Source organism: Ursus americanus, chromosome 6 (assembly GCF_024610735.1).
Source record: "Ursus americanus isolate L20-20 chromosome 6, mUrsAme1.1.p, whole genome shotgun sequence".
Lineage (NCBI taxonomy): Eukaryota > Metazoa > Chordata > Mammalia > Carnivora > Ursidae > Ursus > Ursus americanus.
In genome coordinates this window covers 31,608,400-31,628,193 of record NC_142132.1, presented here as the reverse complement: position 1 = coordinate 31,628,193, position 19,794 = coordinate 31,608,400, and the positions used below count along the sequence as shown (strand labels likewise).

Genomic DNA, 19,794 nt, shown 5'->3' with positions numbered 1-19,794 from the left:
CCCATGTTGGGCTCCACACAAGGCATGGAGTCTGCTTAGGATTCTCTCTCCTTCTGTCCCTCCCCTGTTCCTGCCCATGCTTGCACTCAAAAGAAAGAAAGAAAAGAAAGAAGAAGAAAGAAGAAAGAAGGAAGGAAGCAAAGAGAGAGAAAAGGTGAAGAAAAAGAAACAAAACAAAGCACATATTTACCAGTGGTTTAAGGTGGTGGGACGCATTGGTCCTGAGCTCTGGGCAGAGAAAAGGTTTCACAAACTCTTCCAACAAATGCCAGCTCCCGCAATGACAAAGATACAAAGCATGTGGTGTGAATAAGGCACTCTGTGGCCTCTCCCCTAGGAGGCCAGCCAAAACACCAATCGGCAGGCATCCTATTTAGGCTTAAGCCCCCATCATCCTCTTCCAGCCCCACTCCCTTCTCACCCTGATTTCCCCAACTAGAACAAGAATCTTTAGTTCACCAGCTGAAATGGTCCCTATTAGAATCAACGGACCTTGGGCAGAAAGAAGCTTTAGAGATCATCTATAACAGGGATCACAAACTGAAAGCCCAGTGGGTTACATCTAGCCTATAGCAGCATTACAATCGATCTGTAGGACAGGTTTAGAAAATTTGAGCCAAAACCTAAAAATCAGAGAGGTCACATAAAAACCCAGACTTCTGAGTTCTCTTAAAACAACAAAAAAATCAGTCAACATGGCCCACACATATGTCTAAAAATGATCAGCTGTGCTAAGTAGCAGCTGCCCTTCATAAGCAAGCTTGGCTACTCCAAAATGCCACAGTCCCTACCACGCCCTAACGTCTCACCACAGAGAGAGCTGTGGTTACCATTGCCCTTGTATTATTGGATTTTTTGGTTGTGTGTGTGTGTGTGTGTGAGAGAGAGAGAGAGAGAGAGAGATACAGAAATAATTCCCTCTACTTAACAAAAGTGGGAACATAAAAGGAAGAGGGGCAAAGTTCCAAGAGAAAACAAAAAATGGTTTAGCACATCAGAAACTTAGTACCCCCCCCCTGGCAGGCAGGTGAAATCCCTAAACAAGTACAATACTTCCATGTTATAAAAGTGTAAGCGGGAAACTGACTTACCTACTCCCACAGTTAGAAGCAGAGCTAATTCTAGAACCTAGGTTTCTTGACTGCCAATCCAGGACTCTTCACTATGCCCCACTGCATGGAAGTCTTATATCATAAAACAAAAAATATTTTATATACACACGTGTGTACGTATGGGTCTTTCAAAGCTAATACTAAAGTCACAGAGATAGAGTTGAAGTATTTGAAGTATCCAAACCACTCTACTGAAAGGCTTGCCATACTCTTCTATTCTTTAACAAATGAAGGTAAATTTCATCAGGTTCCCTAAGGGTTCACTTCCTAATGTGACATTCTCAAGAGTGTGGATCCCAGAGTCTGCCGGGCCCAAGGAACATGGTGGTAGAAATACTGACCTTTCTAGTATTTTTAGTACTTCCGTCGTGTCTCTGAGAAGACAGCTGATAGTTTTTTCTGTCCTGTGCCAGTCACGAGCCCATCCTATACCTACCTCAGGGCCTGGATTTCTGTGGCCAGAATCTACTATGCAGTCAAGCCTCAAGCTGCAAGTTTTGTGAGAAAATGTCCCAGAGTACCTGCCCATTGAAATCCCCAGGTGGAGTTCTCCCGTTCTTCATGGATGGGATCGGGATGAGCCACCAGCCCCAATCTAGACTGAAGCAAAGCCAGGGGACAGCACCCTAAAAGACACATTTTGGAAAGGGACACAAAGAGGAGTGAAGACCAAATACATGGGCATTGTTAGGGTTGCTCAGGGTTCAAGGCCAAGATGAGCAAACATGGAGGCAAAATTCACCTCAAGGGTGGGAAGAGCTCCCCTGGATCTGTCACTGGTAGGCAGGTTCCCAAATCTGGCTGACAGAATCACCAAGAAAAAAAAAAAAAATTCCTGGGCCCCTGACTCATTAAATCAGAATCTCTGATTGGGAGGCCCAGGCATTGGTCAGGTGATCCTGACATCCAGACTCCCATTTGGAAAAAAGTATCTTTCACTCAGAGGCTTCAGGAGCTCCAGAACAATCTTCTCAAGATGCAGAACAATTCAGCATCCTCTAGGCGGGATGCAAGGGTCCAGGCTTTGGGGGAGTTGCACATTCTTAGTGTGTTTGCCCACTCCCTACATCACATTATGAGAACCATCACTTAACTCGTTTTATTCTAAATACATAAACCTAGAATGCCAACAGCCAGTGAAGGCGGACCCCTCTGCCTCAGTCCCTGGATACTGTGACTCAGTACCACTGCATCCAGATAAAAGACTGGACTTGTCAGAGGCCTCATACCTATGCAGGCTCCCCCTGTGGGGCAAAGGGACTGGGAGCATCCAGTCACCAAGGTGGCCTTCAAGGAACAGCTCGAAGGAACAAAGTCCTCTGCCTCAAGTTCTTACTGCCTGCCAAAGCGCAAGACACTGAAGATGAGTGCAATGCCGAGAAACCTGCCGCACCAGCTGAGCACTTCTCTTTCCAGATTTCCACTTTGTGGTTAACTGACGGCCTGAGCAATCTCAAGCCAAGCATGGCAAAGTAAATGCTGTGTGCCACAAAGATGATAGACGGGAGTAAGCTGGTTACATGAATAGGCCAACCTAAAAAGATCTCTTTCCTGACATCACCAGAGGCTACCAGGTGACCTTCAGACAGCCCAGCACCAGAGAAACCCAAAGCTGACCAACGTTAGCATTCCTGATTGCAAGGCCCAGCAGCAGTCCATAGTATCCTTCACCAGAAGGAGGACACTCTTACGCATCCCCGTCCTAAGGGTCCTCCACTTGAGCCACAATGCAAATCTGGAAGAGTGTAGGTGGGACAGGAAGTCTAGGAAAAGCTCAAGATACTAATCTGCCCCTTCTGGGGGTCATCAGTTTTTAGGCAATCCATTCTTTCCTGCAGTACCATTATTTCCTTGCCTAAAACAAGACATTTCTTTGACCTATCCCTCCAAAAGAAATCAATGGCCAAACACCTGGAAACACTACCTTTCTCATTTATGTCCTCCTTTCTACCCTACCCCAAGAATAGGGAACAATGCTAGATGTTGTGAAAGTCACATTAGCCACCTTCATTTCTACCAATCTAGACCATCTGAACAGGTCCAGTCCAATGGGAGCCTCTAGGGTTACAGGTCCTCAGAGCACTGTGTACCTCTCCTTTACAGCACGAAGTACTGACTCGTGCTTACCTCTTTTGTTGTTTACCTTTTAAGGAGTCTTTTGCTTGTTTGCCTAGCTAATCACTGTAGGCCAATATAATGCCTTCAAACCCTCCAGGTTCCCTCAAGATATACCTCAAATTTCTTATCTCCCAGCTGAAGGATGATCAAGCCAACCCATCCCCCAACTACTTATGCCTGCCACTAGCCTCTGAAATCTAGGCACCCGCTAACTAGCCCACCAATTTAGGGGACTCAGAAGAACTCCACTCAGAAAGCTAGTCTAGAATTGGAGAAAATCCCCAACTGGCCTTGACGCTGACCAACTTGGGAAGGAATCAAATCAAAATAATTATGTTTCTTTTGTGCAGTATGTACATTTTATTTAACATGATTTTCTAATGTACGCAAAATGAACTTTTTGGCCCAGAAAGTACTTCCCTATTTCCCAGAACAAATCCCACTGGGACCATGCCCAGATGCTCAATACCAAGGTAGCTCGACCAGGTCTCGCCTCTGGTTCCCTTGCCCAGCTGTCCTCCCTCTACACCCATTGGCAGAGGAAAGTGGGTTTGGAGGAACTTTTTAAAGCCCTTCCACCTACTTCAGATTCAGTAGGAAGCAGAATGAAGGTTTCCAAGTTCTGTGAACGACACAAAGCTCACAAAATAGAATAAAATTAGTTGAAAAATAGCAAAATAATTTTTAGCTCCCCTTAAAAAAAAAAAGCACGCCTACTTTAAATGAATCATTTAAGTATAAGTGACTTCATACTTTCTTCCACTGGGATATGGTTTTCTTCCTCACAAAGATTCCCTCCCAGCTCCCCCTCCACTCCTGAGACAGGATATCTCCACAAAATACCTGTTCTGATTTGGGGACACCCTCCCAAGAAAGTCCTGACACAGCCCAGAGTACTCCCCTGCAGATGGCCAGAGGCTCCTTCCCTCTAGGGTCTTTGCATTTGCTGTCCTCTCTGCCTATGAAGCTCTTCCCCTGTCTCTTGCCATGGCTGCGGTATTCTCATGGGGAACTCAGATCCAGTATCACCTCTTGAATCAGGCCAGCCCTGACTGCCTCACCTTAGTCCCACCAGCAAAAGCTACTTTCTCAGGACTATCACAGTCTGTAATTACCTTACTTATCCATGCTTCCCTCCAGGTAGCAGCAACCTTGCCTGACTTGTTCCTTGCTGCAAACCCAGCACCACAATAGTTCCCAGCACAAAGCAAGTGCTCGATAAACTGCTAAGTGGGTGAGTGAGGAGGTGGAGGCAGGTCATTGGCAACAGGGCTAAGAGCCCTCCAAACATGTCCTATGGCATAACTTCATCATGGCATGGCTTTCTGGAATGGTCTGGTTTCCCTTGCCTTGATTCTTCTCAGTCTTGTTGATACTTAGGTACTGGTTCTACCACTGCATATGCCACTCCCTGCCCCAACTGCTCAGGCTTGGGTGTTCCCCCTGGAGACTCAATTCCCAAGTCTGGCTTCTCCTACTCTGCTTCCATTCAGCCATTATGAGCTTGCAAAATTCAGACATCCACAGGGGTAGCTGACCTGCAGGACTCTGACCCAAGCTCACTCTTCCAGCTGTATCGCCAATACCCATTTCCACCCCCATCACCGCTAATCAGCTCACAGCTCAGGTGTGTGCACCTACCATTCCTAAAGTTGAAACCTTTGCTCAGGCCTCTCCTGCTGCCTCAGTACCTGCTAGCTTCCTCTCATCTCTCAAAGTCCCCAGAGCTTTGGGCCTGGTGCCCTTCCCCTCTACCACACAGTCATGATATTTACCCTAATATCCTGAAATTCCTTCATTTGTTTCCCCCAGTGGACTGTTCCTTGATGGTTAGGGTCCCATCTAATTCATCCCTATTGCCCTGAGCCTGGTAGACAATAGGTACCCAGTAAAACCATACTCAACTGAATTATCTAATTTTCTCTTTGACAGTTTTCATTTCCACGGTTAACTCCCTGAAGACCCCTAACACTCAGCACAAGTAACAGAAGACATTCTCTTGTTAGCACGTTTACTAAAACCAAGTAGTTTTATCATATTATAAAAACAAACAGCTGCACGGTGAGAGGCAGAAAGGTATAGTACTAAGAGTATTGGTTCTGGGTTCAAGTCCAGTCTTGGCCACTCACTAGCAGTATACTAGTGGGTACATCCCTCTCCTCTGGCTCCACATCTCATTCTCTGTAAAATGAGAGGGCTGGTCAGACACAGACAACTAGGACAGAGAGTACTAGGGTTCCACTTGTATGAAATGTCCAGAAGAGACAAGTCCATGGAGGCAGAAGGTAGATGCGTGGTTGCCAGGGACTAAGAGGAAGGAGGGGCGGAGCGCATGCTAATGGGTACAGGTTTCCTTGGCAGTGATGAAAATGTTCTGGATTAGGTAGTGGTAATAGCTGTACAACACTGTGAATATACTAAAAAACACTGAATTAAGTACTTTAAAAGGGTTAAAGTAGTGAATTCTGTTACGCGAATTTTACGTAAATTAAAAAAAAAGAGGGGGGTGAGACTAGAACAGAGGTTGAAAACTGGAGGCTCAGCAAGGCCACACCAGACCTATGGCATGTACTTCAGAAACAGAGTTTCTGATATATCTGCAGAACTGAAAAGCCAAAGACTGTCTGTAGAGGTGGTTACACAAATCTGCGCTTGACAAAACTGCACATAACATACACATGCATGTGCACACAGAGATGAGTGCATAAACTGAACTAGTGAAATCCATGTAAGGGCTACAGATTGCAACAGTATCCATTGCCTGGTTTTGATACTGTACTATAACTATGTAAGAAGGACATACAGGAACCCCTGGACTTTTTTTTTTTAACAACTTCCTGTGAATCTGTAACTACAGTTGACCCTGGAATAACACAGGAGTTAGGGGCACCAACCTCCCGCTCAGTTAAAAATCCATGTATAACTTTTGACTCCCCCAAAACTTAACTACTAATAGCCTCTTGTTGACCAGAAGCCTTACTGATAACATAACCAATCAGGACATATTTTGTTATATCTATTATATACTATAGTCTTACAATAAACCTAGAGAAAAGAAAATGTTAAGAAAATCATTAAGGAATTAAAAATACATTTATAGTACTGTAAATAATCTGGGTTAAGTGAACCCATGTAGTTAAAATCTGTGTTGTTCAAGATTCAACTGTATTTCTTTTTTTTTTTTTTTTTAAGATTTTATTTATTTATTTGTCAGAGAAAGAGAGCACAAGCAGGGGGAGCAGCAGGCAGAGGGAGAAGCAGGCTCTCCACCGAGCAGGGAGCCCAGTGCGGGGCTAGAGCCCAGGATCCTGGGATCATGAACTGAGCTAAAGGCACACACTTAACTGAGCCACCCAGGCGTCCCTCAACTGTATTTCTAAAAAAAAAGAAAAAAAAAGAAAGCCAAGCTATTACCTTTTAAATATTCTAGATGTGTGGCTTCTCCTTAAAATAACAAGATATGGTAATGTGGGGCCTCAAGGACAACAGTTGCATGGAGCTGGGTCATAGCTATGCCCCCTTGGACGACCATGGCGCTCAGATCCGTCTCCCTAAACACCGAGTGAGTGTCCCGGCCACTCACCATGATGCTTGCACTACTTGTTCCCTTAGAGAAATATTTCTCTCTCAATAAGAAAATGACAGACCAAGAGGGCCCTGTATTTCCAGAAAAAAGGGTGACCACAGTATCATTGTGGAAGTGAAGAACAATGCTAAGATTGGAGTTGGAATCTCCCGCCCTTCATCGCCTGTCACCTGCCGGACCTCAGAGGCATTTGAGGTCTGGACCCCAGGTCTATAACTCTTTAGGGCCAGATTTCTTCCACTAAGTCAGCAAATAAATTTTAAAACCAAACCACTGGAAAAGAACACAGCTTAAGTATACACAGTATCCCATTCTCCCCTAAATATTTTTATTCTTTTCATCTTACCTTTCCTGAGAACACAGAATCCTGCTCTCAGCCACAGAGGGAAGGTCCCACCCCTTATGCATGATCACATCCAGATAAATAAGCAGTCCTTTTTTTCCATTGCAACTGAAGTCTATTTAGTAAGGGAGGAAAAGGGCCCTCAGGGCATACATTCCCCCACCTTTCCCATCACACCACCACCCCACCCCCAGAGAACGTGCTTGGAATGCAAGTGTCCCTGAAGGGGGGGGCGGGGGGGGGGCAAAGCCACAGAACCCAGGGAAATGGCCCAGTGACTGCTCTCGGTGCAGTTGTTTCCAATCAGATTACACAGAAGTATCACCTGGGACCCTAGACCGAGGATTTATAATACCCCCCTCTTCAGGTGACACTGTGTAGACTACCCAGCATTGATTCATCCTATGGCCTTTGTAAACCACTGATTTAGAAACCCCTGGCTATCCCAGGCAGCAGGGCAGAGCACACCTCTCCAGGGCAGAGCTGCTAGAGCCATGCTGTCCTGAGGGAGTCACCTGCCACACATGGCCACTGAGCCCTTGAAATGTGGCTAGCGGGACTTGCGATGTTCTGTGAAGGCGACATACACATTGGATTTTGAAGACTTGGTATGAAAATAAGGAATGTAAAATAGCTCACTGACATTTTTTACACTGATTAAAAACTGAAATATTTTAGATACATTAGGTTAAAGAAAATCTGTAGTTAAAATTAATTTCACTTGCTTCTTTTTACATTTTCAATGTGGCCACTAGAAAATCTTAATAAGCATGGCTCATATCGTACTTCTTCTATTTAACAGCCATGCTCAAGGAGACGCATGGGGATCCCAGCCATAATGGAAAAAAATGAGGACTCACCTGCACCATCCTAAGCAAGTTACTAATCTGACGCTCTCTCCTCCCCTGCACCCGGCACCATAACATCCAGCACACTGGGCTGAGTGTAAATAAAAAAGGCATGCCGTCTTCCAACAGCTGGTACTCAACACCTACATACTTCCCTCCGTTCTCCAACTTCCTTAAGGCCCTAAAATCTGAACCCAGGATCCCCAGGCATCAAATTTATCAACCACAATGCCCACTTCTACACAATGGCTGCAGATGGCACAGTGGTTCTCCACCCAGAGGATGCAAAGGAATCACCTGGAAGGCCCCATCCCCCAGAGACCCCAACTCTGTCCACTTGGTATATGCATTACTTACAAGAACCATGGAGCATTCTGATGCCTACGGTCTAGGAGTCCCTCTGAGAAACACACGGCCAAGAATTGTGACCAACATCATCAGAGCCACATCGAGATTTCCCTGACCACAGTGGGCTGGGCCAGCCTGAACACGGCAGGTGTGGCCCACGGACAGGCCAGGAACCAAGAAGGGCCTTTCCCCTGCAGAGAGCTGCTCTCCTGACATCTTTTAAAGCTATGTAGGAAATGACCATCTGCCAGGACATTGCTGCGAACACCAGAAGGCAGCTGACACTACCTGCCCTCACATAATGCCCCTTAAGAGGATCAAAACATATAGATAGATCATTTCAAGGTGCCCAATAGCTTGGGAGTTGGGCTAAAACAAAAACAAAAACTGGGCCGCTGAGCACTCCCACCAGCAACATGAGAGGAACCAGGGCAGGTCCTCTTTCTGCCCTTGCCTGGTTCCCAAAAGCACCAGTGACCGCCGGAACTTTCTGAATGTCAGGCCAACACCTGGGCCTCTTCTCCAGAAGCATTTCTCCTGCTCTCCTCAGAGCCCAGAAAGGGGCCAGCACTTCACGCACAGACCTGCACGGTCCAATACCCTGTTTCCTCCAGGGCCTTCGGGCACTGCAAGAAGTCCTCTTACTGGATGTGAATGCGTGGGATGGGCAGAGCGCACACATTAACTGGACCCCTAGAGGCACGCAAGCAGAAGAAAGAACTCTCTTTACCTAAACTAGGCACTGCTCCTTCCCTTGCTTTAAAACCCTGTGCGCTAAGCCATCTCCATGTCAAACCATTTCAAGAGAGCAATTTCTTGGAGAACAAAAACTTAAATATTCTTCTCCAATAAGAGTTCTGTCAGTAAAACATAGCCAAGAAACTCAACCTTGTCCTTTCTCTTAGGGCAAATTTCCTCTCTAGGGAAAAAATACAATCTGAATGAATCGCTGCATTCCTCCCCACGACGTCCGAACTGCCTTGTATTCTTTTGCAAGCAGTGTACAAAGTGATGAAGCACTGAATCTGAGAACTCGGACCTATTTCTTTATTTTTAGTGCAGGAGAAGGATCTGGAGTTTGTTCAGAGGGGAGAAACACAAACTGCACGCTGACTCTGGCATGCCACACGCCGCCATAGGGCATTTCCCCCAGACCACCCCCACTCTAGAGTCTGCTTCGCACACTCTTCTGCCCCACAGTCAGCCTCTGTCTCCCGGACAGAACACACAGAAACGTCAGTATAACCTGGTCTCCATGTAGCCCAGTCTCCACTTGGTGGCCATGTAAGCAAATAATCCAGTCTAAACAAAACAAAAATTCAAAATGTTATTGCCTCTCTTATTGAACACCAACAGGAGAGCGAAAATCTTACCGCACCAGGAACAATCTTTAACACTCTTCCCCCTTCTCTACCGTTGTATCCCTCGGACTGACAGCAACTGTCCTTCCAAGGTGACTCCTCTCCTCTTCCCCACTCTTCCCAACCCCATAAACACTTCTCTCTCCCTCTCCTTTCCCTTCTCCCACACGCCTTCTTCTGTCACACAAGCGTTGGGCCTTCTCAGATACAAATACAGCTCTTACACACACACACACCCCACCCCCAGCTCCTGGTCCTCCAACTCTGCTTCTATCTGTTGCACTGACTCTAAATGAAAACGGCCCAGGAACTGAGGTAACCAAGATAAAATTCTCCTAAGAAGGTAGGGTACCCGGGCAAGCTGTTCAGCAAAGAGAAGAGAAAACCCATGGACATTCACAGTGGCCTGTGGCAAGGAGCAGGGCGAGCTCAACAGTGTGAATGCCCCCTAGTGCTTTGTCACCACTCAGATGAGTCGGCCCAGGTTCAGAAAAGACGCTCTTTATATCCAGCTTAGACCTCTGCTGGATAGAGAGCGCCAGCACAGCCATTCGCAAACCAAACCTGGCTTCCCATAGCTTCTGGGAACACATCGGCTGGGTATAGCCAGAGTGACATGAATGGGGATAAAGCAGTCTATGGAGAGGGGGATGTCCCAGATCTCTGTCGACAGTGGAAATTCATCCCGGTGCACGGAGAAGTTACACGGATCTGAATGTGTGGAGCCTGTGGGCCTAGCACCATAAAGGTCTCCTGAGATGGCTCTGTTCACACAGATGGGGTGGTTCCTTCATTCGCCATGCACTGAGGCAGTGAGAAAGAGGGAGAAACTATGATGAGAATGTTCCAGCCTCAAGGTGCCTGGGTGGCTCAGCTGGCTAAGCATGTGACTGGCTCAGGTCATGATATCAGGGTCCTGGGATTAAGCCCCACATCAGGGGAGTCTGCTTCTCCCTCCCCCTGCTCTTGTGCTCTCACTCTCTCTCTTTCTCCCTCCCTCCATCTCAAACAAAATAAAATAAAACAGAATGACCCCGCCTCTACTTTCAAAGAAGCAAGTAGAGAGGATAAGGGCCACACAGGTAAAAACTGATGCAGAGTTGTGTCGGGTTGACACAGGGACAGCCATATGGCACAACTGAAAGATTGCTAACCTAAATTCTGGCTCTACCATGGATTAGCTGTGTGGTCTTGGGCAAGTTCCTATACCTCTCTGAGCCTATTTCCATTCCTGCAAAATGAGAAGGCTGGCCATAGGTGATTGGAGTTCCTTTCCAGCACTAACATCCCAGGTATCCAGGATTTGAGGGAAACCTGCTGTAGGGGTCATGAACAAACAGGTGGGGAATAGAAAGGCAGACAGGTAGATGAGTACAGAGTACGAACTATTCCAAAATCTCATTAGTATCACCAATTGCCACTGATGGAAATACTCTCTGTATCTTCTAAAGCTGCAGTCGTCAAGCATGGTCAGCAGCCACAGATCAGTCTGCGGGTTCACTAATCTTAACAGAACCATGTGCACACTGCTTGGCACAGGCCATTTGCTTAAGGGCACTGCCTTCCTCTCAACAGTAGTAAGACCTTCCTTATCCAAATGATGGCCAGAGTTCATCTGCTCTGGTTTGCAGATGAGCAGACAGGCTCAGGAGAGTCTGAATGATTCCCCAAGCCACACAGCTTGGAGGGGCAAAACCAGAAGAGAAGCCCAGATTGTCTGACTCCCCACCCACCATTAAATGCCAATTAGATAATTGTGTGGGATCCCCACAAAGCTGGGACACTTAGAAACCCCACGCAGATGCACCTAACTGGTCCAAGAGGATGGGGGAAGATTCTGCAAAGGGGAGCCAAGAGCAGCCTTTCCTTCCTCCACCACCTTGACAGCAGGTTGATTACCAGCTGGGGGGGGGGGTATCCACCTGCTATCTTATTACACTTATATATTTCTATCCGTAAACAATGCAGGAGGTGGTTTGTACTCTAGAACTGAGGTACTCTGGCTCTTGGGGTCCAACTGATAGCATATGCAAAGGCCCTATGACTTTCTAAACATGTGTCGATGAGCAAGCCGTTTAACATCTCAATGCCTGTTTCCTTGTCTGTAGAAAAGGGAAAACAAGAGTACCTACCTAAACCTCATCGGGTTAGGAGCAAGATTAAAAGAGGTAATACATGTTTAAGCGCTTACAACACAATGTTATTATTACTCTAATTTTTCTAGGGAGGAGTCCAAACTTTTCATCAGATTCTCAAAGGGGTCCATGACCCAACAAAAATAAGAATCCCTGTTCCACATGCTCTCCTTGGAATGGAACTGAGATCATCCTGTGAGCAGAGAAGTTACCTCGCCTAGCTTCCTCACCTTTCCAGAAGAAAGGGGTTTGAGGCTTTGCCTGTCCCCTACTCCTGGAGGGAATTAAAAACCAAGGACCTCTCAGGAGCAGCACTGGAGGCAGGAAGTCATCATTTCTGTCGCTGGGGAATGCCTCCACACACCCCTTACAGCCCCACTCTCAAAGTGGGAAATTAGAAGGAGAGACCAAGTCCCAACTCCAGTTTCACAGACTCGGGGATAAGCCCCCTCTGGCGTGGCCCATCAGGGTGCAGGGGCAGCAGCCAAGGCCCCGAGCCTCCACTGTTGGGGTCTGGCCACCTTCCCCGCACCTCCTGCTGAGGACCCATGAACACCAAGCCCACAAACTCCAGATCCATGAATAAGTGATGTGTTGGGATGTGAGGAAGATCTGAAGCTGAGGTCCTGGTCTGGAAAGAGCAGACCAAAGAGAAAGGGGGTTAAAGAGTAAGGGTATGGAAGGTGTGAGAGGTAAGCAATTTAAATTCTGGCTTTGCAGCTCTTTGGCCTCATGACTTTGGACAAATTACTCAACCTCTCGGAACCTGTTTCCCCAACAATAAAATGGGGGCTAGTGAGCAGTCTTTGCTTCCCAGAGGAGTTGTAAAGATCAAATGAGATCTGTGTAGACATCTAACACAGGATCCGGCACTCAGTATGTGCTCACTCAAGTGATGCCAACTGTTATTACCATGATGACAATAACGAAGAGGCAGGAAAAGGTTAGCATAGTCACGAAGCCTTACTGCATTATTGATTTGGGGCTGTTTCGATGTTGCATTAGAAATAAAATCAAGGCAGGTTTTATGGGAAGAGATACCAGTACTAGAGGGATTACAGGGTCTTGGGCCCAAAATACAGAAGAGCTCTAACTGCAGAACCCCATCCTTGGGTCCTCAGCTTGTCAACGCCCACACAGGCAGCAAGAAAGGTGGAGAACATAGGTGAGTACCTAACAGGGGGGCCAAACATCACACCTTCACCCACAGCTGGAATAGCATCAACTCCGTAAAGTAACCCAGGCAACTCTTATAGGCAGTCAGTGTTCTATCTTTGAGGGATCAACTATGGGGGAATTGCTACTTAATAAACACAATGCTGGGTTAGATGAAATCTTTCAAAGCAGGGTCATTTAGAAGACATAAGTATAAAAGTAAAAATAAAAGAGAGGCATCCTTGATGATAAAAGGACAGGACAACAGTTCCCATGGCAGTGCCGGCTCCCAACGTCCCTGGGTTCCAATCTGTCATCCCTCCTGCATTCTCTACCTTGTTACCTCGTTGGCAGACTAGGAAGGAGTTTGAAGGCAACCATGCTTCCCCCCCCCAGAATAATTTTCTCTAATATAGATTAATATATGTTCATCATAGAAAGCTGGGAAAACAGGAAATCTCAAAGGAAATACAATAATCCAACGACCAATGTTAACATGTTGATTTATCGCTGCCAGCCTCTCTTTATGAAGAGCCATTTTTTTTAAAAGATTTTTTTATATTTATTTATTCGACAGAGATAGAGACAGCCAGAGAGAGAGGGAACACAGGCAGGGGGAGTGGGAGAAGAAGCAGGCTCATAGCGGAGGAGCCTGATGTGGGGCTCGATCCCATAACGCCGGGATCACGCCCTGAGCCGAAAGCAAACGCTTAACCGCTGTGCCACCCAGGCGCCCCTATGGCGAGCCATTTTTATTTAAAGAATACTTATACCTAGTTTTCCTAACACAGCAAGCATGTCTGAAGAATACATAAAAGCAGTAAGAATCAAGGAAAATTAAGACCTGGTTGATGAAAGGGAGATAGGTGCGCGCACGCACGCGTGCAGATCTCGCTCCTCAGAGGCCTCTTCAACTCACAGTACGGGATTGATCACTATGGCCACCCCTGAACTAAGAAGTTTAAACTCAGAGGATCAAAGAAGAACTACACCCTCTAAAACAATGTTCTTTAAGTATCAAAAAGTCTAGCATCTCAAACAAGCATTTTTAAAAACACATTTTTTTAAAACCCCAAACCTATGATGTGTTCCTTGGCATGAATCTGGGTCGGTTCCTGGTGGGGCTCCAGGATAGAATTTCAAAAGATACTGTAATTATTCCTGTCACTGATACCATTCTATCAGACTCAAATAAATCAAAATCATAATGAAAAACAAAACTGAACCTCCCTGGCAACACACTCAGGGCTTAGAAAACATTAATTTTTACCAGCCATCTTTTATAGCTGCCTCTTAAAACCATTTTTAATACTGTTTATGCAAGAGTAATAGGGGGAATAATTTGTTGACTAGTTTCAACAAACTGGACCTTCAAGTTTGCCCTCACCTGTTTAGTGGAGTCCCAGACAAGGACATCAGTCCACTAGGAAAGACCTTTCCGATGGGACAAGCCACCCACCATTGAAAGTGGTGGCTCTTGAAGGAGTGGTCCTCACCCCTGGAGCTAGACAAGCACAGCTGAACCAATCACATGGTTTCCAAGGTCCCTGACACCTTTAGGATTCAGTCTTCATTTCTTACAGTAGAAGTCCCACCCTGTTGCCTTCCCCCATTCCTCATGACTGAGAAAGACCGGAAGATCACTGCTGTAAGCCCAGCGAAGTCTTCTCCAGAACTCAGAAGGGCCATAAATGGAGGCAAAGGACAGGAGGTAGGAGTCACTCACGAGCCTGGAGAAAACAGGTAAGGCCAGAGGAATGGCCTCTACAATTGGACAAAGAATTCAGAGGTGTCTGTGGGTGGCTCCGGGAACAAAGTGAAACTCCTGAGACTCAGAGTCCACACGCTCTACCCGGAGACTGGATGTAGCAGCTTTTCTGAAAAAGGTGGCACTTTTAGGACTTCATATAAATTCCTCACGGTTCCCAGGACACAAGCATCTCTACCCCCATCTCACAAACTCTGGATATCACCAGTCAAATGGAGACAGAAGCCGTCTCCTTGAGAGAGTCCAAGACCCCAAGTCTGGCAAACAATGGCCCACCATTAATTAGGATGGTAGATTTTCTCTACACTCTACTTTTATGGAAAAGCAAAGGATAACAAAGTGAGTTGATACTTGGTTCAAAAAAACAACATCCAGGAGACACCCTATTTCAATCCAGATTCCAACAGACTCTTGGTTTTGGTTGGTCCATGGAGCTAATAACAACACATGGCTCAATTCAAACCGAGAGTTTAGACTTTTGGACAGACTTTAAAAGTTGGCAAGATCACAAAAAGCCAAAAGACGTGCATGTCGCTCCACGTAAGGAACCTTTGTCCCTCTGGGATAAGGCATGATACTCAGGGCTTTTAGAGAGGGCAGGATTTTTCTTCCTCCAGAGTCAAAAGGGGGTAGTAAATGGGAAAGAGGAAGAGAGCTAAATGCTCATCTTACGTGGTGAGGAGTCGAGATAACGCCCCAAAGCAGCAACACATGCAAGTTACTGAAAAATGTGGAAGTAAATACTAGAAGAATCCGTTAAGATTTTTAAGTGAGTGCCACTGCAGAATGGGGGTAAGGCGAGGAGACAGAAAACTGTGTGGTCCTATAGAACTATTTAAAAGGAAGAAAAGTGGGGGAAGGGGTTAGGGTACTTTGGATACATCAATTTCTCAAGTTTTTATTAAAAAAAACACATTACTTTAGGGTTGGGGCGGGGAAAAAATAAGAATATTTTAAGCCAATGATATTATTTCTCCATATTTTCCAGAGTATTATGTTTTAATAACTTTTTCCTGATTAAAGTAATACTGTTCAATGAAAAAAAAAGTTAGAAAATAACAAGCCCTCCAAAAAAGGAGAAAAAAAGGAAAAATAGTTATCACCATCCAAAGAGAACCACTGGATGGTCTGGAGGTAATTTCTTTTTACATAAGTGCATATGTATATACATATATCAAATTTTCATTAAGTCTTTGGATTCATCCAATGATCATAAGGCTTTTATTTTGAGGGAAAAGGAATATTTTCCAAAGTATTAAATTGGGCCTTAGCTTCTTAAGCCATCAATAAAGATTTCTTTCTGTAAGGACAGGCAGGTCAGGTTGTCCTATTTTAACTACATGGTACAATGACAAAGAAAACACAAATCCGTTTTTTGATAGTGGTTGGGATTTCCCCCGAATTCCTAGACATAAACTTGCAGCAATGGGGTGGAGGCCTACTACAAATTGGTTTCACCTGAAATCGTGTTGTTTTCTGACTGTGTGTGTCTTGTTTCTTCCTGCGCAAGCGTCTTTGCCTCCCTGTCTCCCCGCCCACCTGTCACTAGCTGCCCTCCCCCTCCCCCCAGCTTCCTGCTGCTCTCTCACACCTGGACCTTCTTCCTGCCACCCTTACTTAACCTGATGCACTATGGAAATGAACTCATATTCTAATTACTTTTTGCATGGGCAGAACAGATTTGTCTTTAAGTTTGAAACAGGAATACAAAGCGTTCCATTTATCCATTTTCTACAGACCTTATTGCAGATTTTTTTTTTTTTTTTTTTTTAAACAAAGGCAGCTGTTAGTTCCAGGGCCAAGGACCTGTGGAGGAAACCCTCAGAAATAAGAAGAGCTCAGACCCCTGCCTGGAAAAGCCAGTGCAGGCCTGAAAAAGGCTATGTGTGGGCAAGGTGGTGGTGTCTCAGAGAGGCCAGGGAGAAGGACTACGGTCAAAGCCAACTCACACTGTACCTGGGGTGCCTGCAGGAAGAAGGGGGGCATGTACCCAGCCTAGCGTTACCTTGGGGGGTAGGAGTAGTAGCTCCAGAAGGAAACCTAAAACTGTTAGGGCATCTAGCTGAAGAACCACCTACTCCTCTCTCCATCCTTCTAAGAGGGACCTGCCTCTTTTTCTGATCTTCCAAAATGAATCTTTTTTCCCCACAAGAGCTACTTTCAAAATCAGGTCACCCCCATCCTACACATACGAGATTTTTTTATAACCCAGATGCTGGACATATCTTAAAAGAGCTTTTGGGGTTCTGATTACTCTTTGAAATGTAAGCTCTCTCTCCTGGCCCTAAGAAATCTGTGCATTTCATATGGCTGTCTTCTACAGCCTGAGAAAAAATAGTGACCAGGACAGAAACTGGGCACAATCCTAGGTCTGCAACCAGCAATCTCCCACACAGAGAATATGGAGCTGTTCTGGTAATCCAGCCAGCAGTGAAGCCTTATCACCCAGCCCTCACTTCCCATTTTCCCCATAGGCTCCTCATGGGCTTCTGTCCTGTTAGCTGCTTCCCGGAGACCAGCATGCACGGTGCTATATCCTGCACATCCCAGAGCCTAAGAAGGAATAGGATCTGTTTGACAGGCTTGTACTCCAGGAATTAATACTGGTCCTTAATTACATTCTTCTCCCTAACTGTCCCTAAGCCATGTCCTTATGAAGATACACGAAAACTCCTAGGAAGGGGGGGGGGGGAGAAAAATGAGAGTGCAAATAAAGCAATTTTGCTTTCCTTAAGAAAGTCAGGCATTAGCTTCCATTTCGAGAAAGAAACCAGTAAATTCCCATTCGGTAAGTTTTCTCCATAGGATTTAGGCCACTGGGGGAAGGGGTGCGGAGGGGTGAATAGAAGGGATGGAGCAGCTCTCATCAAAGAGCAGCAAGAGGAGACGTGTTTTCATACAGTGGCACATGTTCCTTTTGGACTTGCTTCAAACCTGTGTGTGGGCTGATTCTCCGAAATAAACAAAATTCTCTTGTATAACAGAGGTTAGGGGTGACTAAGAGGGTGAGGATTCTGACGGAAAAGAATCATCCACAAATCACCTCTAAGTGAGACCCGTTCCTCCACCTGCACTGGGTCTTGAGTTGGCAAAGTAGGACCAGGGACGTGGAGCCGTGTCCAAGTGTCCACGTAACCCCAGATGGGGCGTACAATGCTCCAGTTTAAGTTCAACGACAACCCGAACGGGTACAGCTCTTGAGAGCCCTGAAACGCCCTGTTCCACCCAGCAAAGAGCTGGAATGCCAATCCTGGCTTCAGTCAGCTCCCAGACGCCACCGCGGGAGGCATGATGTCCTGAACGACAGTTGGCCAAACACGTGTGAGGGAGGTGCAGCTGCCAGGCCTTCATGTTTACCAGGAAGAAAGAGTGTTGATTTTGCAGATTTCTGATCATGTTTTTACAGCCAGTGTTATTCCGAACCCATGTTAAAATGCAATCTGAACAACAACCCTTTCCTCGTTAGTCTCCTTGAACTTAAGCGGTTCCACTGGCCCTGGAAGCCCTCTGCTCTCTACGGGCCACACCTGAGTTAGGCCACGAGGCACAGTAGAGGGAGCCAGGATGTCTGCAATGGTAGCATGGGCAGGAATAGAGTATTTGATTCAGACGTGGGGCCCCTGGGCTGAGGACCATGGCCCCAAGCAGCTGCAGGATCTCTGTGTGCAGGCCAGGCCCATCTGGGGAGAACTCTTCCCACTCGAACAGTTTTGGGCTCTGTGGTCGTACTATACTGATTCCATGCTCTCCCTTTAAATTTCGTTACCCAAATGCAAGAAGCCACGAAAACAAAAAAGAACTAGAATGAACTAAGAAGTTACTTTAGACTGAGAGCAAAGAATGGGCAAAGTGGCCGGCAATCTTGCCGGAGGGACCAGGCATGCTACCACAGAAAGGATTTAGGCTAGAAAGGGCCCTTTACAAAATGCTGAGGGTTTGCCCAGGCTCTTTTGAAAACTGGGTTTTTGGGTTGTTTCCTGAATTTTTTCCCCCACAATCTTGAACATTGACTATTATGTAGAAAAAAGAAAAAAGAAACATTTAAAGGGACAAAATATATCCTTGGGAGACACAGGAAGAATGCTGTTTGAAGTAAGGATCTTTTCTTTCTCTTTCTTCCTCATATACACACACTCCGCTAGCCTCATGAGTAATCCGCTGCCACAGATGATGCCCAGCTAACTCCGTCGTAGCCAGCAGCCTCTGCCAACACTGATGCAGTGGAACAGTTATCTGACCAGCTCCCTTCCTGATGCTGGTCTATTTTTGGTTAAAAACTCAAGCTTCAGTTAGGGCCCCGACTTGCCAGGAGCTCCCTCCTTGGAAGTACTGTTTGACAGTAATCCTCAAGGGCCTGTACTAAAAAGAACACACACACACACACACACACACACGACTTTCCATCTAAGACACAGGAAATCAAGCCAGTTCTAGCCCCTTATTGCCATGGTTTTGAGATCTGTGCAGGCATCAAGTAGTGGTCATCCCAGCCCAGAAAGGTCACAGTAAAGCTACCTATCCCATCATTGATATCTATATGCCCAGTACCATGTAGACATGATGCTTACAATAGAAATTCCATGATGCTTACAAGAGAAAGTAAGAGACAGAAGTCAGCCCAGTGAAAGCTAGTCAGACAGCCATATAAAGCAAAGGAAAAGAAGTTAAAAAAACCATTATTAGTCACAAGAAGTTGAGAGAATGGATCAAGTGTTGGCTACAAGGGTCACCCAGACTTTGCACTGGGCCTTGGGGTAGGCATAGTTTGTATAAGTAGAATATGACAGAAGGTAAATGATCTCTTTACAGGCCAAAACAGAAACCCTAAGGCTTTCTTCTCCTCAGAGAACCAATGGCCAGGTCATCTGTGGGCTGAACAAGAAAGCCAACATTAAGCAACCATCTCCCCTCCCAGCCCCACAGCTTTGTCTCTCTCACGTATGGAATACAGCGTCGGAGGAGGACAGACATCAAGCAGGGTCTCCTGGGTGACTGGAGTAAAAGTGCCCGCCACATGCTG

The 19,794-nt window shown here is 46.1% G+C and overlaps 1 protein-coding gene across 49 annotated transcripts in view; it reads right to left on the bottom strand.

Moving 5' to 3' along the window:
- SORBS1 (sorbin and SH3 domain containing 1) overlaps positions 1-19,794 on the bottom strand; it is a 218,733-nt gene that overhangs the window by 158,044 nt on the left and 40,895 nt on the right. The window contains exon 1 of one of the 49 annotated variants that reach the window (XM_087862854.1): positions 191-394. The exons of 47 other annotated variants lie outside the window; for them this stretch is intronic. The gene's annotated coding sequence lies outside the window, so the exon portion shown is untranslated. Of the gene's footprint in view, positions 1-190; positions 395-19,794 lie in introns of those variants that run through there. One more of the 49 variants, XM_087862860.1, reaches the window with a different exon arrangement.